We start from the raw sequence: 8,016 nt of genomic DNA on the forward strand, positions 1-8,016 counted from the left end.
AGGAATAGTGGTATTGTTTTCTTTCTCTATGCTCTTAACGATCTAGAAGTCTCAATGAGCTTTTTGCATTAGAATAATTGTTAGAAACTTAGTTTAATATGTAGGTAATAATTTTTCATCTATCTATAAATATATTACATTAGTATCTATGATTGTTAGCATGAAGTTTTTCTCAAATCTAGGCTAGAGTACTTATTCTACAAATCCTGTGAGAATATAGCCTAAAGCCTTATATGAGCGAAACATTTGAGAAATGACACAAGGGAGAAGTAAAATCTGGATAGAGAAATCACACGTCCACTTGCTTGATCACTATGCCATATCCTAAGCGAGAATTTAGGCCCTCTTTGGATCGATATAGCCAGAAATTCAAACCTATGAATTATTGTCCGCTAGTCACCCCTTTGAGCCTTTCTTTAGCCTTTCATAAACCACAATTCCTTTACCCTGTTACAAAAACAAAACAAAATAAAAAGAAAAAAAAATTCAACTTACCCAATCTAGAATAAGTCTGAGAATAGAATGAGTGAAGAAAGAAAAAGAGAAAAACCTGTGTAAACAAAAGTTAGTTAATTGCTTCAGAAAATAAAGAAAAGAAGTTTCCATCCAAATAAAAGAAAAATAAAAATAGAAATAAAATAAAAACTCCAAAAAAAAAATAGAATAAAAGGAGTCAAAAGCCAAAGGAAAAAAAAATATGGCTAAGGATGGAAACGAAGTGTAGAAGCAAAAGTAAATAACAAGGTTTCTCTAGTTACATAGTATGAAGACTCTATTATCTCAGACTTGTCCTTTTTGAATATCAATTTCCTTCCTTCTTAAACCATCTCCTAATCTCCGCAACACCCAATAAAGACCTCTAGCTCAATTAGGAATAGGTTAGTGTGATAGTAAGTGGCAGATGTGTTTGATCAACTCAGGCTTCCTTGTTGTCATTGAGATTGTAAGGTAAAGTGTGCCCACCGCATTAACCGAGTAGCTAAACTTGAGGGAAAAAAAAAAATCGTGAGTGTTGTATCTTGACTATTATTGTGAGAACCTACTTAAGGACGTTATTCGAAGTTTCAAAACGGACCTGCTAGGCATTTCATAGTATTACTCATTGTATATATGTTTATTATAGATGATTGATTATTATGCATATATTAGCTTAGGTTTCACTTGATTACTCTATATGCATTGCTAGTGAGAGGTATAGTTAATTTAGAGCATGGATAAGGAAACAATAGTTTTATTTCTTAGTCGTTGTAGTATAGATGAAGTTTGTGAGTACCTTCATCGGAAAACTCTCACGAGGCTATAACTTCGTCCACTAGGGGAATTCCTAGTGGTTTAAGGCCTTATTGCATATGGTCAATGCAATCGCGACTCAAATAAACGCGAGTAGTTAGAACTCCATTTTTTGGTCACTTATTCTAATTTCTCATCTTTGCTTGAGGACAAGCAAAATGCTGTTTGGGGTGGTTTGATAAGAGCCCAAAACTGTAGTTTTAACCTCGTAAATATCATACTATTAGACCAATTATGTGAGTAATAATTAAGAGTTAACACTGATTACGTGTTTTTATGCATTTCAGGCTTCAAAGTCCATTATGTGCAAAAATGCGCCACTTTAGCGAGATAAAGGAGCAAAGGTCGGTTACTAAGGAGTTCCATGATTAAAGGCCAAGTTTCAAGAAGACAAAGCCTTTCTAAAGCCCGATCAAAAGCTGAAAAGTCGACGCAGAAGTAAACGTAAAACAGTCAAGTCAGAGAACTTCCGGCGTCAGATCTTTGGACTCAGACCTCGGAATGGGGCCTATCTTATGTCAAAACGACCGGATCGGAAAGAGCTTTCCAATGGTCTAAGCCTTGATCCAATCAGAGGAGCAGAAGTGGACGAAAATTCTATCGAAGCCAACTGCAACTGAAGAGGCCTGTTTGGACTGAAAGAATTGGGTTTTGGGCCTGATTCTCTGGCCCAAAACATGGCTCCAAGCCCATGCACGATTTTTGGATCTGAGAGTATAAAAACCAAAGCTTAGCTCTTTGTTAATGGTAGATAAGAGGTAGAGAATAGTAGATTTTTAGGTTAGAAAATAAAGGAGCTTAGAATAGAAAGTAGCCATTAGAATAGCTTCTAGATCTAGATTTAATTGTTTTAATTAAGTTTAATTTCAAATCCAATTCTTGTTTTAGATTAAACTATTAGAATCATTACTCTTAATTAGTTTGATTAATAAAAATAGCTAGTTGTTAAATTTCGATTCTTGTCATTTACATTTGTGTTAGATCTGATTCATTTATTACTTGTTATTCAATTCTTAGTTATTAATTAGATTTTAATTATTGTTTAATTTAGATTAGTAAATTTCAATTCTTTATATCATGTTTAGTTTAAATTTAATCGGAAATAATTGCGTAATGATTCTCGGCTAAACCTCCATTAGAGGGGGTTGAGAAGCCTTGATGAAAGCTTGATTCCACTATCGTAGAATCGCCGTAATTTCCTTTCCACTCTAGAAATGATTAGTTCACCATGAGAATGGGTTTAATCGTTCACATGCTAGTTATGAATTGGTAGGAATGTCATGTGTAATTAGGGATTAGGAAGAACCAATTGTTCTCGCTGGGCATTCAATTCGATTACTTAACGATTAAATGGTAATAGGATTAAGTCGAAGTTAAGGTGGAATCAATCCCCCTCTAACTCCTTATCATCGAATCAACGTAGCATTCCCATAGTTGTTCTGATAGTCGACTAGTGCATCTTGTGGGTAGTTGCATCGTAGTCTAGTTGCCTTTTCGTAAATCTCTCATTAGATTTAAAGTAGATTATTTATACTTAGAAAACATTACCATGCGGAAGGACTAGGAGTGGAACGAATCACTCTACTCCACTATATCTCATAGGATTGAGAGTAGAATTCTTTGATAATATAGGCATAATAAGAAAGTGTGTAGTTTTACTTTCGTATAGAGTTTCATCGCTTTATTTCGTAGGTAAAACTATTTCATTTTACGTGTATCAGATATGCCTTGTCATGAAGAGTTCATCAAGGCTAGCTGGAATATGGAGACATGAGTACTCTTTCTCATACATCTCCATATTCTCCTTCCCTCATATACTACTTAATGTCTTCATATCTCCCTATTCCCACTCTCAAGGTGGAATATACAATGCTAAGTAAGAATATACAAAGACTTGTCTATTCCGACTTGAACTTGAAACAGAGAAAACCAAATACTAACTTATATAACCAACCAAAATACTATCAATATCACTGTTAATGTTAACAAAATACTATTATTAGTACTCCTGAAAATTGAATACTGAATACTGGTGCAGTTATAACTTGACTGCTACCTGAATCCTGATGAGTGCAGTTTAGGCTTGATTGCTACCTGAAACATACTTGCAGTTAAGGCTTGACTGCTACCTGAAACATACTTGTAGTTTAGGCGTGACTGCTACCTGAAACATACTTGCAATTTAGGCTTGACTGCTACCTGAAACATACTTGCAGTTTAGGCTTGACTGCTACATGAATACTAAAGACTGAATATTGGAGATATCATACTGAAGACTGAATAGTGGATATGCCTTGTCATGAAGAGTTCCCCAAGGTTTGCTGGAATATGGAGACATGAGTACTCTTTCTCATACGTCTCCATATTTTCCTTCTTTCATATACTACTGAATGTCTTCATATCTCCCTATTCCCTCTCTCAAGGTGGAATATACAAGGTTGAGTAGGAACATACAAAGACTTGTCTATTCTAACTTGAACTTGAAACAGAGAAAACCAAATACTAACTTATACAACCAACCAATGCCCACATAAAAAAAAATAGTACTTCATACTCCAGTACACAAAAAAAATTCTAACAGAACATGCATCAAACAATACTCACTATAAAGGGTGGAGGGTGGGTCGTGCCTTTTTATGACTATGAACTTCTGAAACAGTGGAAGATGGAAAGAATAATTTTTGAGGACTCTAAGTTAAAAAACTTATTGCACCCCAGAAGAATGCCACGACTTATTGTCAAAAGGAAGCTCAAATGGTGGTGTAGCTGCAGTGTTTGATGAGATCCCTTACATAAATATCTTCCTTGCCAAATATTGTTCCAAGTACACCATGGTCGAACCTACACAAGACTGATGGGTTTGGATTTGTAAGAATCACTTCCTTTTGCAAAATCACCAAACAAGAGTGTGAGGTAGAAGATAAAGGAGATTTATCGAAAAGAAAGACAGAGGAGAGGAGAGGAGTCTCGCACGAGTTTTTTTTTTTTCTTGTTAGAAAAATGGAACCTAAACAAAATTTCTACCAGTTTCATGTCGGTTTTACCCTTTATACATTTTCTCATCTTTATAGTATAAGATGACAGATGTGTGGTCCAGATATGTGCGTATTGAGACGCATTTGAAGCCCTGTGTATTGTAGATTTGGTATTTATTTAATTTGTTTTTTTTTGTTTTTTTGTTTTTTTTAAGTGGAAATTTTATTGATACTGATAACGAATTTTACAAAAAAAAAATTAGGACAAGCGTGCAACAAGCTGCGCCGCAAGTCCTTTCTGAATAGCAAATCCTATCCTTCTAAAAACAAACTCGTTAGAACCAGCTGTCATAACGTTACAGTTCATAACTTTCTGAAGTCTCTTGAGAAGCTCAACAAACTGTTATTCCAAGAAACTGAAAGTGTCGAAACTAAACGTAATGAAACAATGCTGGTTAGCCCTGCAAGCTTCCCCATGCATCTCCATCTTCCCTGTCGCTGCTATCTTAGTTGCTTCTCCCACCTCAAAGTCACCATTCCCCAACCCTACGAACGGAAAGACTCCGGTTACATCAACACATGCAAATTTACTCTCAGACCAACTGTAAATCAAGACATCCGCAGGCCGAAAAGTCGATCTTCCCTCATTCGGATCAGTGAGAAAGTTAACAGGAGCTTCTTTCTTCACTTGTACCCCAGCCCTCCAAAATGCATCACATAAAATGTCTCTAACATGATCATGTCGGTATTTGAAACCTAGAAAATGTCGACAATGTGCTGCATGGTCCCCGAAAGTATCCAATCTACTCTTTTTGCAAACATGGCATAAACCACCGTCAGAGTACAAAGAAATCATGAGACGGTATCGGAGACTAGAATGATACTCTTTTTCTTTTTCTTTTTTTTGAGGAGTCCATAGAAAATTAAGAATAGATGAGGGAGATTTAAACAAATCTAAAGAGGTGTTTCTAATTATTAGCACCTCCTCTTTTTTAGGAGCCACTAATATTACTTGATTTGGAAAATAGAGCGATATGGTGAGGAGAGAGAATATGCACGAGCTTTTAAATATATATACTAGGTATTACCCGTGCCTACGACACGGATTGTTATAAGGTGCTTATTTTGTTGTTTGTGACATTAATCTAGTACACCATAATATTTTAAAATGTGTGGACTGTGTGGGGATTTGTAGACATTTCACTTTTAAGCACTGTTCTAAAAATCGGTCTAGGCGGCCACCTAGGCGGTCTCTAGGCGCTAGGCGGTGCCCAACCGACTTGCCTAGGCCCTAGTCGTTTGAAAAATCGGTGGACCGACTAGGCGGTCCAGTCAAGTTTTTTTTTTTTTTTAATGATTAAATGTCGAAAAATAAAAGCCCGTGTAGGCTTAAGATTTGAATGAGTTTAAAAGAGTTAAATCTAATGTAAATTATATGTCACTATAACAAAGAATATGTTTTTATATGAAGTCAATATTCCTCAACTATTACGCATTTTTGTAATATGTATCTTTGTTTGTGTTTATTTTCCGCCCGACTACCACCTAGCGTTTTTTAGAACACTATTTTTAAGTGGTACTACACGTTGGATAATATACTTCTTTGTTGTTGTTTATTTGATGGATGCCAGTATGAGTTGATGAATGCAAATTTTAAAATAGTGTAGATCTTGTTTTATTTATAAAACGTCTCAACTTTACCATTACAAATTTTATAATCTATTTATTGGAAAAGACAAATATTCTTCCTTGTCTTTATATAGAGCTCACAATGCCTTAGGCTAACTCCAATGGTTTGGTGCGCCAAAACACCAAACCACAATAACACAGTAGATACAGTTAGTGAGATAGCGAAATCAAATCCAATGGTTTATTTTTCCCGCCCCAAATACACAATGGCGTCCAACACAAAATATTAAATATCGGTTAAAAAAAAACCAAGTTTTTTTGGACGCCATCACCAGTGGCGGGCAAGAAATAAAAAAAAAAAAAAAACTTTTTTGTACGCCATCACCAGTGGCGTGGAGTTATTTATCTTCCTATATTGCCCTTTAAAAAAAGCCATAACACAAAAGAAATAAAAAAAAAAAAAAAAAAAAACCTAAAAACCAAGTTTTTGTACGCCATCACCAGTGGCGTGTAAAAAAAAAAAAACCAATTTTGTTGTACGCCATCACCAGTGGCGTGTAGTTATTCTCCCAGAACAAAAAAAAAAAAAAAAAAAAATCGCTCACTCTAAATCGCTCTCACACTCACCTTTTGTTTAGAATCGTGTAGTCATATTATTTCGGCCATAGTACCTCTGATAATCTAAATTTAGTAATTAAATCATATGAGCATTAAATTATTCAAATCATACCCTGTAGAGAACTCCCTTCTCGGCATTCAAGTTAAGTAGTCTCAAAATGGGAAGGTTCCTGCTGTTGATTCTATTGATGCGTCCGGCGTTGGGGTTGTATACATCAGATTTTGAGGGGTTGTCAATGTTCACTCTAAGCTTTATGTTGCAAAGAGGTTCCTCTAAACCATTTGGTCTTTCTTGCTGATATTCTTCTTCTTCCTCCTCCATTCTTGGTGGCCTAATAACTTGAAGCCCACTCTCCACACGGACGATACTTCCCCTGTTATCATTTTGGCCCTTTAACTTTCTTGCTATATCTCTGCTAACACCGAAAGCTTCAGCCAACATCTGATCGTCGAAGCCACTGAAAATATTGTTGGACGAGTTGTCTTGTTCAAACCCCCTGGATGGGTAAGCTGACCTCCCTTGTTGCCTTTCTCTTTGTTGTTGGGGGTTGCCACCTAGGTAGAATGACTACAATGCAGATGTTATATATATCAGTCATTTAGATTTTTTGAATCTATGGAGTTTAATATTATGTGACTTACACATTTAGACGTATATTAATTTTGTGTGCAATATTCTTACCCTTCTATTGTTATCGAGTTGGTTTTCATTGTTGCTTGTGTCGAAAAGAGAGACCATGACAAGGGGAGTATCACCGTCATTGTAGACCCACTTGGCAACTCCTGCAGGTGTGGCTACAATATCTCCTTGGCGCACGCGTCGGACCTTCTGATGCTGGTCTCCTTGTCTATATCTGCTCTGCTGGCCTTGTTCATGCTCACTCTGGAACTGTTGTTGTTGCTCAGATTGCTGAGTTGATTGGTATGTCTCTGGACAACCTGGGATAATTGTTCCATGCATACCCCTACCTGTTCAAGCATGCATAAACATATTTCATATCAATAACATAGGGATTTTATCTCACTTAGCGCTTAAAGAGTCTATAACCATGGTCCAGCCGGCCTATTTGGACATACAAAAATGAAACAGTAGATGAGAGAGAAGGCTAGCCTTGGAGAATGTAGGAAAGCTTAGGTGCGTTGTTGAAATGAGGCAGGAGAAGTCCTCTAGGCTGGATTGTATGACGAGTTACTGCAACACCGGCGCACTCAATTGCTCGTTGTTCTCGTCCCAGTGTTCGGTAACACCAGCCTCGGACTGAATCCTACGAGTTGGTTCAAGTGCATCAATATTCTGGATACGGCATTGGCTTTGGGTTTCTCGTTGTGATTGTTGAGTTGCTTGGGCGTGGAACAAAATAAGAAAACAAACACTAAGTGAGAAAAGCAACGGAAGCTTTGCCATTGTGGGTGAATTAGTGACTAGTGACTACTACTATGAACACTTGCTTGTGTTTGATGTGAAGGGGTGAATCGGGATGGCGTGATATATATAGTAGAAAAG

At 36.6% G+C, this 8,016-nt stretch overlaps 1 pseudogene across 1 annotated transcript; it reads right to left on the reverse strand.

Annotated features, from left to right (window-relative positions):
* Positions 1-6,522: 6,522 nt before the first annotated feature.
* On the reverse strand, positions 6,523-7,991 carry LOC147508694 (11S globulin seed storage protein 1-like; annotated as a pseudogene). The gene is made up of 3 exons (XR_015218150.1): positions 7,624-7,991; positions 7,195-7,481; positions 6,523-7,080 (listed from the first exon to the last, which is right to left on the reverse strand). The product of XR_015218150.1 is annotated as an 11S globulin seed storage protein 1-like (transcript).
* Positions 7,992-8,016: the final 25 nt, after the last annotated feature.

This window comes from Coptis chinensis, chromosome 3, assembly GCF_015680905.1.
Source record: "Coptis chinensis isolate HL-2020 chromosome 3, ASM1568090v1, whole genome shotgun sequence".
Taxonomy (NCBI): domain Eukaryota; kingdom Viridiplantae; phylum Streptophyta; class Magnoliopsida; order Ranunculales; family Ranunculaceae; genus Coptis; species Coptis chinensis.